The sequence below is a fragment of the Dasypus novemcinctus genome, chromosome 14 (genome assembly GCF_030445035.2).
Source record: "Dasypus novemcinctus isolate mDasNov1 chromosome 14, mDasNov1.1.hap2, whole genome shotgun sequence".
NCBI lineage: Eukaryota > Metazoa > Chordata > Mammalia > Cingulata > Dasypodidae > Dasypus > Dasypus novemcinctus.
Window position 1 is genome coordinate 39374281 of NC_080686.1, and position 16422 is coordinate 39390702.

Here is a 16422-nt window from a genome sequence, read left to right on the forward strand (position 1 = left end):
AGAACAGTGCAGGACAACGCAGTGTTAGGGAAGCAGCATGAAGTGCCTGACTCGAGCACTTCCCTATTCTATAACCACAAGCAAGTTACTTGCTTCTCAACAGTTAACCATGACTAAAACTGTGGCTAAAAAGCTCACTGTGCTTGTTTCACAGAAGAATTAATCAATCTTACTATTCTGACATTTCCCCAAAAAACTCCTAACAAATGAACTGTTTTATCTAATGCCAAACATTCCAACTGGGTCCCTGTACTGCGACTCTGTAAGGAAGGGCAAATTAATGACTAGACACAGAAATGTATCCTGTGCTGTGATGAAGAGGTTAGGCTAATAGTGGATATAAGTGCTTAATATACATTCCATTTGCTTTTACAGAATCCCTAAGAAAAGAGACCCAAAGGATGTTTTCAAAACTTACATTAGACTTAAAAGTTATCTGGCACTGTGAGCCAGATTCTCACAATCTGTCATCTGTTGTCTTTTAGTGAAATTTTATGCCCTGCAGCAGTTGAGACACACAATATTTCATAAGTGTGACTTCCAGAAACACTCATTTTACACAGTACCAGCATTAAGCATCCAAACTCCTAAGGTATAAAATACAAGGATGAGTCAACCAATAGTGAAGATTTGAAGGGGAAGGTTTGTCAACCAAATAGTGAAGATTTGAAGGGAAAGCTGCATTAATTAATTGTCCAATACCTTCATCGTTTCCCAAATATTTATTTCTCAGATTAAATTAAGGTATATAAATTGGTTTGTGGGATTTGGGAAAAGAATTTGTCACTCTCCTAAATATAAATGGTAACACTATGAACTATTATTAAAATAAAAGAGGAACAGCAAAGAATGATAGCAACAGAAACTGGAAATGCATAGCAGAAAGATTACAAGTTTGCATCATGCATTCTGTCAACTCTGATAATATAGAGATAAGACTTCCCATAGGAGAAAGTCTATAAGCGTATTTGCTCACAATTTCAGTCCTGTATTTAGCCAGACAGATTTTCACTATTCTTATAAAATAGGAGGAAGCAGCCAGATCCTTCAAATGAAGAGCATGTGATTAACCATTTTAAAAAGGACAGTGTCATGGGAGTGACAAGTTTTAAGTTGACCAATTTAGGAGCAGTCATTTAGGGTTTATTTCTTTATCGTTAAATAAGAATATAAATATTTTAAAAATTAAAGACATTAAAACTCTTAATATTGAGATTTACTGTGAATTTTTTAAAAAATGATATTACCCATTAGTTCTAAAATATTATGAAACATATTTCTCAACATGTCATTATTTTAGTGGCTATTAATTTGAAGGTATTTGGAAAATGTAAACACATAAGTAAAAAGCTTTTTAGCCTAAAAATATGAAACAAAATCCTTACAAATATATTAACGGCATTCTTGGTATGTTTTAAAATAGATATGTACATTTCAGTACCTATCAAACACTTAATAAAAGATGACTCCTCAAGGCAATTTGCAAACTATGGTTTCATCTAGATATATGTCAGTGTAAATCAGGAACCTTCAGTTCACCAGTTTTCTAAACAAGTATGCCATAATCTTTGCTAGCTCTGTTTCTGTGAGGCCATCATAAATCTACCATACAGCACTGCTTCTCAGAACACAGTTACAGATGCAAATACTTTAAAGTATAGTGAATTATACATACAGTAAGTCTCTCCTCCTAGTAGAGTTAGTAATCTCTTTCACCTGTGGGCATATTTCATTTAACAAAATCTTAATAAAAATGCACCCATCATGTTTATAAGCTATACCTTTGTTAACATACTTTATTGGAAAATTCGTTTTCTGTTAGCCTAGAAATACGAAGGTGGAATAGATATTCCTTTGAATGTACACGCATGATGTATACACATATGTGATTTGCATACATTGTCTACTAAATTAACCAAGGTGGACTTTGGTGAATTGAATACAAACCTAGATTCAAATGGAATATAAATATTTTTCTCAATTTGCTACCACTGATGTTTAATTTGCTTTGAGCTAAACCTGCTAACATTACACAAATGGAAGAAGGAACTAAGATTCATTATTTTAGATTTATTTCTAACATGCAAATTGTCTTAGCTTTAAAAAAGGTAAAATAAAATATATACAAATATTTAATTTTCAGTCTTCAAACTTAAAATGGTATATTAAAACCAGAAAAAAATTAAAAGTCTTCCGCCTTTCTTGACTTATACTTTACAGTTTTGTATTTATTGAGTGCATTCACAGGCTCCCCTAGGATGTGAAATGTATGGAAATATATGTGCATTACTAAAGAAAGAACTAAATTTATTCTTTCCCCACATCATGCTCTTTTTTGCAGTAGAGGTTTTTAATTCAATACAGAGCTAGAATGAGATGGAGCCAATTTCCTGGTCTATATGTGTGACAAATGCTGAAAGTGGCACGAGATTAACAAATTAGTTGAAGTATAGATCTTAAAAAGATTTTTTTCTGTGTCCCTAAATCAAAATTCATACTTTATTTGAAATGAAGTCTTCTCTAGAATTCAGTAATAACTAAGGATATCTTATTTTTCAGTATTTAAGATTAAAAGATGGGATGTTATATATAACAACACACTACCAAATTTTTAAAAGCAATTTTTTATTTGTAGGAAAGCTTATAAAGGTTATATATTTGGAATATGAAATTACTTTAATTTATAACCCCAATGTGTGGTTTGCTAAAGATTAAAATTCTTTACAAAATAAATAGCTATTCCCAAAATAAAAGCATAAAATGAAAAGAGTATACTTTATTCATTTCTCTATTGTTCATGGGTAAAAATAATGTATAAAATGTAACATGCTAGATAAATATACTTGCCTTTCTAATAACATTTCTTAGGTCGGTTTTAAATAAAACTATGAGGCTCCGCTTTTCCCAAACCTCAGAATCATTTGCTTGATATAATCCAGATATCCAACACCAAACAATAAAAACATCTGTGACAATAAAAGCATGTAACAGTTGTGGAATTGTTTAATTTGGGAGAAAAATGGCTATGTTTAATAATCACATGTGCATGAATTGATTTTTCCTCTTTGTCTAGAAACTTTTATATTTTGCAAATGGTGGTGTGTTTTTTTAATGGAATTTTAAATTATGATGTGAAAGATTTATAAAATATATTTTGAAATATGTATTTTGGATTTGACTCACTCATTCAGCTTTAGAGCCTTGTCATAGTCCACCTGCTTTGTCTGAGCTAAAAATGTATAAAAATAACAGCATTTTCAAGCAAGCACAATCTTACTTGTTCTACTCAAACATGATAACATGCTTAAAATTCAAGAAGAGCTCTATCCAGGTTGTATGTCTCCGTCACCCAGTCTCCTTTCACATATCTGTTCATGTTGACAGACTATGTCATAATACATCAACAGAAAGATCAGCACAGAAGAACAAAATTTCATCGCCTGACAGCAAGAGGAAAACGGATTTTCAGTATTAAATTAGTAAAAATATACCAGTACCTCACTTCCAGTAAGACTTCTTACTACCTTTAAAAAATAAGGTGTCTGCTCTAATCACAAGTATATGCAAAGGCAATTAGGCTTGTTTATACCTTTGGCCCTTACTCTTTAACTAACAGCCTATTTTCACTGTAGCCTCTTTATGTTATTTTATTCTTTTATGTCCTGGGAGGACTTTAGAGAATTTTTCAAAAAACCCCCAACAATTTCTTAATGACACACATGGTATAATACATTTGAAAATACACCTGCCAAATATTGTGAGGATAGGCTTTCCAATATTAATCATCAGCAGAAACCTACTAACCATTGACATGGAAATGGGTACTTTACTACTGATAAAAGTTAGGTACCTTTCTCAGGAGAAATTTAATAATACCTGTAATAATAATTTAATAATGCCTGTAATAATACCTGTAATGTCTTTTGCAGCCTAGGATATCATCTGCCACTTAGGCGTTAATTTTGCCCCTGTTTGAACACTCTGCAACATATGCACTTCTCTTTTTGTCTATTACCCTAGAGCTGTGCTATTCCCAAATATTGACAGCATCTACTTTTATCAGCATTAACTGCTCTGAAGCTTCCCAGGCTCATGCTCAGCTCTATTTCTTCCTATTGATTATCTTCCTCACTCCAGCAGGTAGCTAGCCAGCGAGGCTGTCCTGAGAAATAGCTTCCAATGACTTTATACGCACAATTTACACGGAATTGTTTAAAGAAGATATTAGCCTCAATACAAATCAGTGAACCTCATTTAGTCAATACCGCACAATTCCGCTGTTGGCACCCTGTCACATGTTAGTCTTTATAGTCAGCTGCCATTCCCAATCTGCACATTAGCCATAGTATTTAGTTTCATATTAAAATGAAGCTGGGTTTGGTTTTTTTGTTTTGTTTTGGTTTTTTTTGCTTTTGATTTTCTTTCTGAAATCTTTTCAGTATCCTTTTTACATCACCTCACTGAGCCATGTGATAGTAATATATTTTGAAATATAAAAACCTGAGATTAAATGTTTGATTTTTGACAGTGTTCTTAAATATAATAAATTCAAAAGGAAATACTGTTAAGTTAAAATGGAGTGTTTTTCATTAAGTCCAATCAAATGGTAGACAACAAAGGATCTTTTATTTGAGAATATGAAGTGAAAATGAAAACCAGAAAACCTTTACTTAGAAAAGGTCCAGCTAAATTATGTTGGAAGGAGGTCTCTAGATTGAGCTAGGGTGTTTCTTTTGCTAAAAGTGAATTAAACTAAGATACGTTATGAGGAAATATTTTACAAAGAAGCAAACTTAATGCTCTTTGGAGAGGAAAATAAGTCTAAAGACAGTTGACTTTGGTAATAATTCTAAAGAAAGATCACATATGAAAAAAACTGCCACAGCATTAGATCTTTTCTAAGATCATAATAGAGAAATGTTTGGGGAAAAGTAATGCTAGTCCCCTCATTCTCTTCCATGGCCCCTGTAAAACTCAAGAAAGAGAGTCTACATTTCAGAATTGTCCCTCCTTAAACTACTGGTTTATGATAGTTAATGAGATGATCTCCAAATGTTGAAAACAGGAAAATTCAAATGAAAATCTAAATGTGAAATATAATATAATGAAATAACTAAGCAACATAATACTACTCTGAATGTTTGCGCAAATATTGCAAAATGAACTGCAACACATTAAAATTCTTCAGTGGTTGTGTAATACACAAGTGAAAGTTTACATGTAAAAGCTTTAGCTATAAAATAAAAGGGATTTTTATATTATATTATCCTCAATTTTTTAACTTGAAACATAACTAGCTCTTAGAGTATATTCTGAAAACTGTCCTTACACCATTTGCATATTTCTCTGTAAACTGAAATAGGTATGAATAAGGCATACTAATCAAAATAGTCTGTTATAAAATGCATCCCCTAGCTCAGTGGTTGGATGGCAAAGTGATTTGGGGAATATGAACGGTAGAGAAAATAATTATTTCATTTCAGGGGATTTTTAAGAGTTGTCTATCACACATTAAAGTAAAAATCAAGAGTTAAACAAAATGACAGTTTTAAATAAGGACCAATAGTAAATAATAGCAACATTTGGAAACAGTGTAGGAAAACAATTGAAAATAGAATTATATAACAAATTATTATTGTAAATATCTCAAAAATCTTTTGATTATGAAATATTAAAGGTGATTTTTATATGGCATTTTCTTCTTTCTCTTTCTCTTGAAATATCACTATTTGGGGACTGGGGCTCTGAAGCCCAGGTAGAAGAGACATGCTAAAAGGTGACCAGAGTAATCCTAACCATACATCTTTTCACACATTTATTGCAAACTGACACTCAAATAATGTTGTTGTTGTTTTTTAACCCCAAAGATTCAACAAAGAACAGTTCAGTTACCAAGAGGAAAACGCACCCCAGGAAAGAAAAAAATGCCATAACTGCATATTCACACTGAATCAACACAGGTGTGGCAAGAATAATTGTAATATTTGTGTGTGACAGCATTTTATCATTTAAAAGAAGTCAATAATCTAAATATGATAGCATTTAAGTGTAATATACATACATATTACCTGTAATTCACAAATATGAATTCCAGAGCAAACTGAAATGATAAATATTATTTGGCTTTTCTAATTTAAAAATTCTTTATACTAATTTGCATAGAACCATTTATATATTGAGTGTATCTCTATCAATTAAATTTCAAGAGTTTCATCCAAGTCCATTTGTCATGATAGTTTTATATAAATAAAACCACACACTTTATATATTGACTGAAACATAAGAATATTCTCAATGAAGCAAATCTAAATACAAGCAATGAGAGCAAATTAAAATAGATTTGTGAAACTAATAGCAACAAAATAATCAGGTTAATATTTCAGGCAAATAAAAATACTAATATTTTTCCCAAAAATTATTTGCAAATTAATTACAACACTTTAAATGTAAATGGATGCTGGTTTCAAATTACACCGAAATATGAAATGCTCAAGCAATAATGTTCTATTGCTTCTATAATAACTTCCAAGAGAAGCTATAGGTCTAAAAGAAGTTTTGTTTTGATTAAATTATTTAAATAAAAAGAAAAATAGGTTTTCTTTTCTCAGTACATTTAGACCCATCTGTAAAGAAAAACCCAATTGACGTCTGATCTCTAATTCTTACAAACCTCATGAATGTTCATATTTTTTCGTGCATATTAAAGAGCTATAGTGATTGCTGGCATAGATTACTAAGATGAGCCAAGAAGCAGGCTTATCATTTCATTGCATTAAATTTAGTAGCATAAAAGTGCTATACTGAGTACAAAAATTTCAAATAAATCACTTTTCTATAAATAATCTGACTAGTAAAATCTAGTCAGAAAAAATATTTTAGACCAAATATTAAGTTAAAAGAACAATATTAAATTCTATATAGTAGTATTTTTTCAAAAATGTAAATTTAATATATCCAAACTAAAACACATAAACACATATGGCGTTTTATCAGGAGAAATGTTTTCATTGTTAAACTGAAAATGAACAAATTAAGGTGATTATTACATTGACATATATAAAAATATGTCTTTTAAAATATGTAAGCATTTCATTTAACCCTAATTTTCCTTTTTTACAATACATCATAGGTATTATCATTAATTTTTAATAAAGTGGGAATATTTTAAAATATCAACTAATACATCTATCCTAAATGTAAGACAATGTTGTTTAAGTCAAAATAAAAATCATACTAGATAGCTAATTAGGATTTATTTCATAATTATTTTATATCCACAAGTTTATAGAAAAAACTATATAAGCAGAGCACAATATTTAATGAAATAAATATTAGCCTTTGTATACACAGAGAGTATATTTATGCAGATATGATCATCTGTGGAATAGACAGCTCTATTATTCTTATATATATTTATATGTTGTCTGCATGTTTCATGCTGAGAAGAAAAGGATTCTCATAATCTAGAAAAAGTGTGTGTATTTTTATGTATAGAGTAGACAAAAATGAATTGGTAGCTCTAAAGAAAGAGATATTAAAGGTAGGATATTAATATGTTTGAATATGAATGTAAATGTATTATTACTATATTATAAATAAATATTCATGATAATTTTTCTTTCTCCTTTCCCTTTCTCCTTTCCTCTGTATATGTGTCTGTGTGTGTGTACGTGGCCTATCACATTTGGGATGAAAGAAAAAGATAACAGTATGGAAATTTAAGAGATGATGCTTTGGTTAAAATTACAAGTGAAAGCTTAACTCAAACTGGGACTTCTTTTCTGAAATATGAACTAAAAGGCTTAAGAATTACAATGTATTTTAAAGGTTTTCTATTAAGCTTTTTCCTATGTGAATATGTATTTGTATCATTAGGAACCCTTTAGTTTTATAAAACATTCTAAAAGTACGTGTGAAAATATCATGGACTATACTGGATGGGTTATCTTTGGAGCTTAAAGATCAAGACTCTAAGTAAAGACAAATTCTCTTATCATTTGATTTAAACATAAGTGTTTCAAATCCCCTAGTATGTTTTTTTATGTTTATCTACTTTTAGGTTTTACAAATGCCTTTTTTTTTTTATTCTGGGGCAGAAAAGGAAATAATACAGGGTTATATATCAAGAATTTACATAGCTACTTAACAGTATCTTGGCCAACTTTAAGATTAATCACTTAAATAATTATAACCTCTGTAATACTGGTGATGTCATTAAATGCCTTCCTCAGAAAAGAGCACCTTATAGTCACATTTCATAACATCTGACTACCTAGATTGGTGAAGCCTTTAGAGAAAACTTTTTTTCTGTATAAAAATTCTATTTAAACTATGAAGTAGCAACATTGTTTGTCATGAAGTTGACAAAAAGTAGTAGACAAGAGTTATCTGTGAACTCTCAAGTGAACATATTCATTTTATAATTCCTAGATAATTAACAAGGATAAAACTACCCTGCACTGCCTCCCTTCAAAATGGTGAGCTAATGATACAATGGAATAAAGCAAGTTATGGAGGTGGGGGGTGGTGGAGGGAGGAACACCTTTTTCTTGGCACCACAAAGGGTTGAGGGTCTAATTATTTTTAAGTATAATCCAACCAACCTCTTCTCATGCTTAGCTGCACTGAGTGACACTATTTGTGATGCCCAGTGTGCTGAAACTGAGCAGGTTGCTGTCAGTTTAAAAATGACTATAATAAAAGTGACCATGAAGATGGATCTTGTGATTTTGCGTTTCTAATCAGTCATCTGTGAAGAACACTTTTGCTTTGATTCAGCAGACTGGTGACAGCCATGATTGATAGCGCACGAGGATGAAAAAAGGTTATTAACTGTCTTCCTATTAAGCTCAATGTATTGCCCCTCTAGGTGCATCTCATACTTTGAGTTAAAGTACTTACACTCAGGTAAGGTCAAGAATGAAGTCTATGGAGACAGGATCCATCCTGTTGAAAGTGAACAAGGAATTTTTGCATTGATTTTTTTTTAACTTAACATTTAAGCAACATTTAATTCCACTGTCTTATTCATTAGCTAAAACTGAGAGATTTCCTCTTTTGAACAAGAGCTATACTAGGAAACATAAAAGCTATAGAAAATAGCTTTAAATGCAGAGATTTTAACATAGAGCTAACTAGCAACATGTGTGTGTCATACACATAAATCTTTATTTAAACAGATGGTCATGCAGCATATAACCTATGTAGGTATTTTTAAAGGTAAACACTAAAATTGCTTTATTACTTAAAAAATAAATATCTATATTAGTTACACAATATTTTAAATTTTTTCAATCATCCCATAAGTGGCAAGTTGATAAAGAAAAACTTAAAAATGTTATTACATTTCCTGTGTTCATTTCTTTTTTTTCTGAAGCCAAAATGTACTATAAGATTTTGTACACTTCTTTTAGCTGCTCAATAGATTTTAGATGTAGGAATTTTGTTCTGGAAGATAACAGATTAAGTATAAACATTTCCATTTCAAAAATTATGGTATTATGTTTCTTCTTACACTTTCCACCAAACACACTCAGCATATGTCAAATGTAATGAGAACAAGTAAAAAATATTTAAAGATATCAATAACTCAGCATTGGGTTAACTATTTAAACTAGAACCAAATTTCAGCTGTGTGTACTTGGTGGATCTTCATTGAGTAACTCTACAAAGTGGCACAGAATAAGAAATTGCTACCAGAATGCCATTAAAGGTTCAGCATTATACCCAAAAGTTTTCTCTAGTATATCATGACCTGTTTCTCCAGTCTCAGTTATTATACCTGTTTTTGGTCTGCAATAAATTATATTTTGGAAACATAATTTGGGATCCATCAAAAATGAAATACACAGACGGTAAAAAAAATGGAGTTCAAAATTTCATCGAACTTCTTTCTAGAGCCATAAAAATTGTCTCTTTATCCTCCTCTGGTTAATATTGCAATTGCTGTTCTTAAGAAGCCTTTCGCAGTACTCTAGTGCCTTATGCATGTCAAGTATGGTTCAAATGCTCATCCACTGAGTGCCTTTTCATTTAAAAAATGTTTGCTCAATATGAAAAGTATTTATTTAATTTGTTTATGTGGAATGGACTTAGTGCAGATTGTAGAATTCACACGGCTTTCTCAATATGGTACTTTAAATTGTTAAATGGGTTCCTCTTTTTGTCCTATATAATTTTAACAGTTAAGCTTGCAAACTGAAATTTAGACATTAAAGAGGAGGTAAGTGGCAAAGGGCAACTTATGGCCAATTATACCTTCTATATTCTTGTACAACTATTTGTGAAAGGTTTCACAATGAAATTACAAGTTAATAAGAAATAATATGTCGTGTTTCCTCAAAACATTGTTTGCTTTTAAAATCAAAAAGGAAAACTGCAATTCCAATCTCTCTCATGGTAATTTACATGATTCTCCAAAGTATAAGTGAAATTTCTGTCTTCTTCCATCTGCCTAATCTGGAGTTTCTCCAGGAAATTATGGAAATAAAAAGGTGGAGTAGGCCAAGAGGAACAAGCACGTTTCCCAGTTACACATTCCCTAGTCTCCGTTTCTTTCCTTTATCGTTCAAGATCCAGGACATAACCTTACATACAAACACAAACTTTTACAAAAGACTGAGGCAAAGACAATTTTAGGTAAAGTTTAGGTCATTTCCAAGGAAGTCTGTTAGCATCACTAAAATTATGTTGATCCCTATTTTGCAGAATCCAGCACCGCAGACAATAGAAGTTTAACATGCAATGGTTTCCTCTATCTTTTGTGGAACCCAGGAACAAAGTGTGGTCTTAATATGATAGATTAGCAAAGAAAAAAATCCACACATTTGTGCAAACCCCTTGCATTTGGTTCTGAGGCTATTACGACTTGTTTTCATTGACTGCTGGGGCGCAAAGGCATCTTTAGTTTGCGATTTCTCAAACCTGGATTCCTTTAAACTTGAAACTCTCCCCTTGGCTCTTCCAATCACACATGCACCTCCCCTCCTCCCCCTCTATTTCCTTCTCCAGAGCCTACTGGGGGACACAGAGCGAGGGTGTGAACTGTGTGGTGCACATATGTGTAGCCAGAGCTTAGAGGCTGGCAGCTGCTGTCCGTTCCCAGACTGCGTACCTGAGCGCAGTGGCCGCTCTGCTCTTCCGCACAGCCCACTCCTGCCAGCAGCGCGGCGGCTGTCAGGCCCGCGGTGATCTGATAGGCTTGTCGGGTTGCCATGGTGTTGACTTCTTGCCTCTGAGGAGCTGCCCAATGACTGGAGGTCTGGGATTAAAGCGGGAAGAGGCAGCGGCCGCAGCGAATTTCAGCGGCAGCTGCAGCAGCTAGAAACAAGAGGGAAGAGGACTAGGACGAGGTCTTTAGACTGCGCCCCAGTCCCGAAGCCAGGAATGCCAGTAAGAGCAGGAGAAGAGAGTGGAAGTGTGAAAAGGTGACCCCTCACAGCCGGAAGGTCTAAGTGAGGGGATCGAGCCCCGCTCGGGAATAACTCCTGAGCCATCTGCGCGGTCCAAGGGGGGAAATCGCCCAGAATTCGTTAGTACTCACACGGGACACTGTCAGGGCGGGTGTTGGGAGCACAAGGCGTTAACAGGGGCGGAAGGTGGGTGATGCACGTCCTCCCACACCTCCACTCCTCAGATGGGCAACGAAGTTACTTGACACATTAGCAGCCGCGATCCAGATAACTTTAAATCGAGGAAACGAAGTTATTCCGAGCGGAGAAAGTGCAATTAGACGGCAACTGAGTAAATGAAATAGGTGCTTGGATTGGTGGCCGGCGGGGGTGGAAAGGCGGGGGGAGGGGGAACCAGAGCCTGCTTGTGCACAACCCCAGACGGAAACTGTAAACTGGGAAATGAAAGGGAAAGAACCCGCTTCTGTTATAAATTAGTAGGTAGGTGAAGGTTACGCAAAGAAGCAAAGGGAAAGTAAAGCTGTTAAAAAGAATAGAATCAAGCCCCTGGGAGTTCCACCCGAAATACCCCCTCACTCCCAAATCCACAAGAGGAGTAGGAGGAGGAGAAAGAAGAAGGAAAAAAGTGCATTCTGGTGTGATGAGAACTCTCTGGAATGTCTGGAGGAGAGGATAGAAGTGCTAGGGTAAGAGGAGCGGGTGCTGAACAAATTGCAGGGGAGAGAGATGGGGAAAGGGCGGGGAGAGAGAGAGAAATTCGGCTATTTACCGAAGAGATTTAGCCATTCAGAAGAGTGAGATCCCAATAGAAGGAAAAGAAGTACAGAAGTTCAGACCTGTCGCGTAAAGGAAGGAGAAGACGCCTAGAGTCAGTAAGAGCAAAGGAGGGGGTGGGGGAAGGTGTGTGCTGCTGCCGGAGGGCGTGGGAAGGCAGGCGCAGTCAACGCGAGGAGTCGGAGTCCAAGAGCAACTGCTAGCACCCGGAGTAGAGGTTTAGGATTAAAGGGATCGGAGTAGAGGTTTAGGATTAAAGGGATCGAGGCAGGCGACGAGAGCACCGCGGGGCAGGACCAGCGAGCTGGAAGCCAGGTGCCGCGCAGCCCGCGCCCAGACTCGGGCGACGCAGGGACCTTCCTGCAAGGAGGAGGAGAGCCGCTTGCCCAGCATGCGGGAGTCACGATTCACCGCGAGTCCCAGACCCACGCCTCACTAACTTCTTTACAGCCACTTTCATTGATTTTCTTTAACAAATAAACACAATACCCGTTACAGCAACACTTCCTCTTGTCGCAGCTAGACTGCTATAAATTCTGTCGGCTGCATTTCTCCGGACGGCAGTTTTGCTATCCCCAAATCCCTTGAAAGATAACTGTGTAATCACACTCAGGTTTGGGGGCGGTTAGTCCTACCCCCTCTATAATTTGGGAATCACCTTTTAGAATAAGTAGAAGATAGGTTCAGACACAAGTTTGTAACCCCGGTAGGGCTGCCACTTATTTGCATATTAATTTTTGCTAATAAGCAGTAACTCAGTTTAGAAACAAACCGCCTGCGAAGAAATTGGCTCGTAACAAACAGCAGGAAAATTAACACCAATCGGGCAGCCACACCTAAACTGTTTCTCTTGAGTTAATTCTGAAAACAACCCTTTATAAAAGAAAGAATTTATTTTAAAGTAGCCCCCCTTCAATAGCGGTTTCTGCACGAGGTTCTTCTATACATGTCAAAGGGTTGTTGAATTATTCATTATTGTAATTACTATCATCATTGTCATTATCCCTTTCCATGTGGAAATAATTTTATTATCGTAATTTGATATCTGAAGAATTTCCTGTTAGTCGTTTGATAATCACTTTTTTCTGCTGAAAAGAAAAGTTTTGTTTATAAATGAGATAGAGAAAATGTTTAACATGCTTTGATGTTTGCTATAGATTTCCGTTTATCTAATCGATCACAATGCCAATAAAATCGATTAAAGGTTTAGTGTTTTACAAACAACCATTTTGTGCTTTTTGATTTTATGTTCAGAATGATTTTAATAAAGCTAATGCTTTCCTTTAACATTCTCCCTTTTAAAAAAAAACCTTCATCGTTTTCCCTTTTATTATTAGAAATTGCCACTTAAAGCTCTTCTAATAGGAAAATAAACAAAAAATATAAGCAATGGCTGAAATGGTTTAAATTTCCTTCTCTTGTTGCTCAAGGTATTTAAATAAAGCCCTTTAAAATCTTGGTGAATTATATGCGATCATTCAGTGATTGCGGAATATTAAATTAAAGTTAGATAAATCCGCATTGAAGGAGGCAGCACCCAATCCTGAATTTATTTCCTATTTTCTCTAACAGCATCACTGCGCTGCTCTCTTTGCAATGACAATGTGCCAAATCTGGGCATTTTGAAAACATTTTCCATATGCTTTAACAGGGGACTGATAGACAAAGAAGAAAAGGAGGTGATCTTTTTGCTCTGAGGTATATTTTCCTTAACCTTTTTCTCTTAGACTTTCACTGATAATCTTTTTAAAGCAAAAGTTTGAAAAGCATTTAATTTATTATTTTTTTGCTTTCACCTTTTTTGGTCTCTCTTATAATTAATTCCTGAAGTGGAGTTTCAATTACAACTTAATGTAGAGCTCTAATTTCTATACCTTGGCAAACCACATTTTGTTTCAGAATCTTTGATTCATTTAGTTTTTGCTAGCTGCCTTTTGTAATTAAAGATGGATTTAATTATACCTTTTGTAACTTAGATCAGATGGGTGGGTTGTTTGCTATAGGATTTAACGGTGTTTTTGTGTCTAATATTTAGGGATGTTACATAGGTGGTGACTTTTCTTCAGCTATAAAAATCTGTACTTTCGTCTTGAAAATGTGGCTATTTAGATGAATGCAATGCCTATTTTTAAATTATTCTGTTTGGTGACTGGAATTTAGTATATTGTCTACACAGCATTTCATTGCCTAGCTATATGCTTTTAGGTTTAAAAAATCACTTTATCTTCTGTTCAATGAAATCACAGTTATTATTTTTCCCATCTGGATCATTGTCTCTCAGAGCTCTTCCCCAGAAGGAATGTAAAATTTCCGTTGGATACTCTTGCTGGAAATATCTCCATGTATATTTGAAGAGGGTGTGCCTGTGATCCTGTGTTTGGGTGGTGTGAGTGTATCTTTGTGATAAGGGTTATGATAAGGAGTCCTCATTGATTTGCAAAAGAGCTGTGGAAGTGCTTGTGAAGTTAGTGAACAGCTATTGTTTGGGGAGAGTCCTGTCTGATTTTGTTTATAAACACTCGGCTGGTTGCCTGGAGGGAAAGAAGGTCACAGCAGTGTCTGCGCTCTGACCTCTGGAAAAGGCCAGAGGTGTCTGACTTTTCTCTCTTAGTCCTTTCCCTTCTCCCTTCTCTTTATTCTTCCTTCCTCAGACCTTCTAGAATCAGTCCCCCTTCCTCCTTCATTCCCTTACCTGTGTCTAACTTTACCTAATGGCCCTCCCCCCACCCCCAAAACAAAACACAACAAAACAGGACTGAACCTCCAGAAAAAAAAGAAAAAAAAACTAAAATGGATTTACTCTGGAGTAAATGCCAAAAAAAGACTATAGTCTAGGAAGATTAAATATACAGGGATATGAAAGTACAGGGAAAGAGACCTGGGGATAGGAGAGGGGAGAATTTATGATTCTTTCTATCTATCTATCTATCTATCTATCTATCTATCTATCTATCTATCTATCTATCTATCTATCTTTCACAAAGGAGATAAAAGTGAGATTGGGGAGAGGGGAAGGGATCAGTGAACAAACCCTTTACCTGCCCACAAACACTGCACACACACATACACACTCAAAATGCCTTTCCCTTTTGAATTTCATTCATTTAGCTCACTCTCACCATCAAAGAGTGTACATTCTGGATGGTAGGTCACGTTTTAAATTCCATTCTTTTTCTTTTTGTTAGTTCTTAAGAAAATGTACTTTTCTCCTAGCAATGAGATCTGACTCTCCCCCAATACTATTGCTCGTATTATTTCACTGAAAATACAATGTGTTGGTGAGACCTTTCCTGCATTTCCCCATTCACTGTTAACTTCACTTTCGCCCTTAGATTCATACATCCTTTGCCACCCCGACCCTCACCTTCACACACACATACACACCCACACACTCACACAAAGTAACAGACACTGATATCAGTTTTAAGTGTGCTTTGGAAGAGTTGCTGAGTTAAACAAAAATGTTAGTTAACGTACCGCCTCTGTTAAATAGCCCCCGGGTGGAGAAGCCCCAACAAAGAGGGAAGGAAGGAGGGGGGCTGAGGATTTGAGAGTGTCTGTGGTGAGATGAAGGGTTGCAAACGCTGAAATCTTGTAATACCTCATTTCAAACTGAGCTCATCTATAGCCCCGGAAGCACGGTCAAAAGACTGAGAACCTTTTCCCCTTGGGCTGGGGCTGGCCTTGAGCTGGAGGAGCGCGGGGAGAGGGCGGTGGGGTATTCATTGGTGAGCACGGGGCGGGGGAGGCGGGGAGCAGACAGCTCAGGACTCTTAATTAAACCGACTGTAAAGCCCGCAGTGTCCGCGGTACAGATTTGGGAAATAAAACGTGCTGAGGAAAAAGTCTGTAAGTGGAAATTACCTTTTGTCCCAACGTTAATTACTCCTTGGCTGCAACACTCAGCACCTAACCACCCACCCCCAGCTCGGCGTGCAGTGTCAGGGCCCCCGTGCTCTGGCGTGGGCTCGGCTCGGCTGGGCTCGTCCTGGGACGTGCAGAAGAGGGTCTCGGGAAACTTCTCGGTGTCAGCAGGGACACCTCTCTGCTCGTTTCACTTTGAAATACAAAGTAGCCAAACGTTCGAAGAGGGAAGCGACGGGTTCGCGCAGAGTTTAGGGACAGCAGAAAGCGGGGGAGGGGGTCAAAGGTTGACGGCGAGGGGTCGGAGGCGACCCGAGAGGAGCAGCTCGGGCTTCCCGGCGCTCGGGGCCGAGGAGGTCGAGAGCAGCCGCGG

At 35.9% G+C, this 16422-nt stretch overlaps 1 long non-coding RNA gene across 1 annotated transcript in view; it reads right to left on the minus strand.

The window, feature by feature from the left end:
• The window catches only part of LOC131273263 (uncharacterized), a 45426-nt gene that overhangs the window by 23643 nt on the left and 5361 nt on the right, over positions 1–16422 (minus strand). Inside the window, exons 2-3 of the long non-coding RNA XR_009180423.1 lie at positions 11114–11319; positions 8902–8946 (exon numbers count right to left, since the gene is read on the minus strand). This is a non-coding gene — a long non-coding RNA (uncharacterized lncRNA). The remainder of the gene's footprint in view (positions 1–8901; positions 8947–11113; positions 11320–16422) is intronic.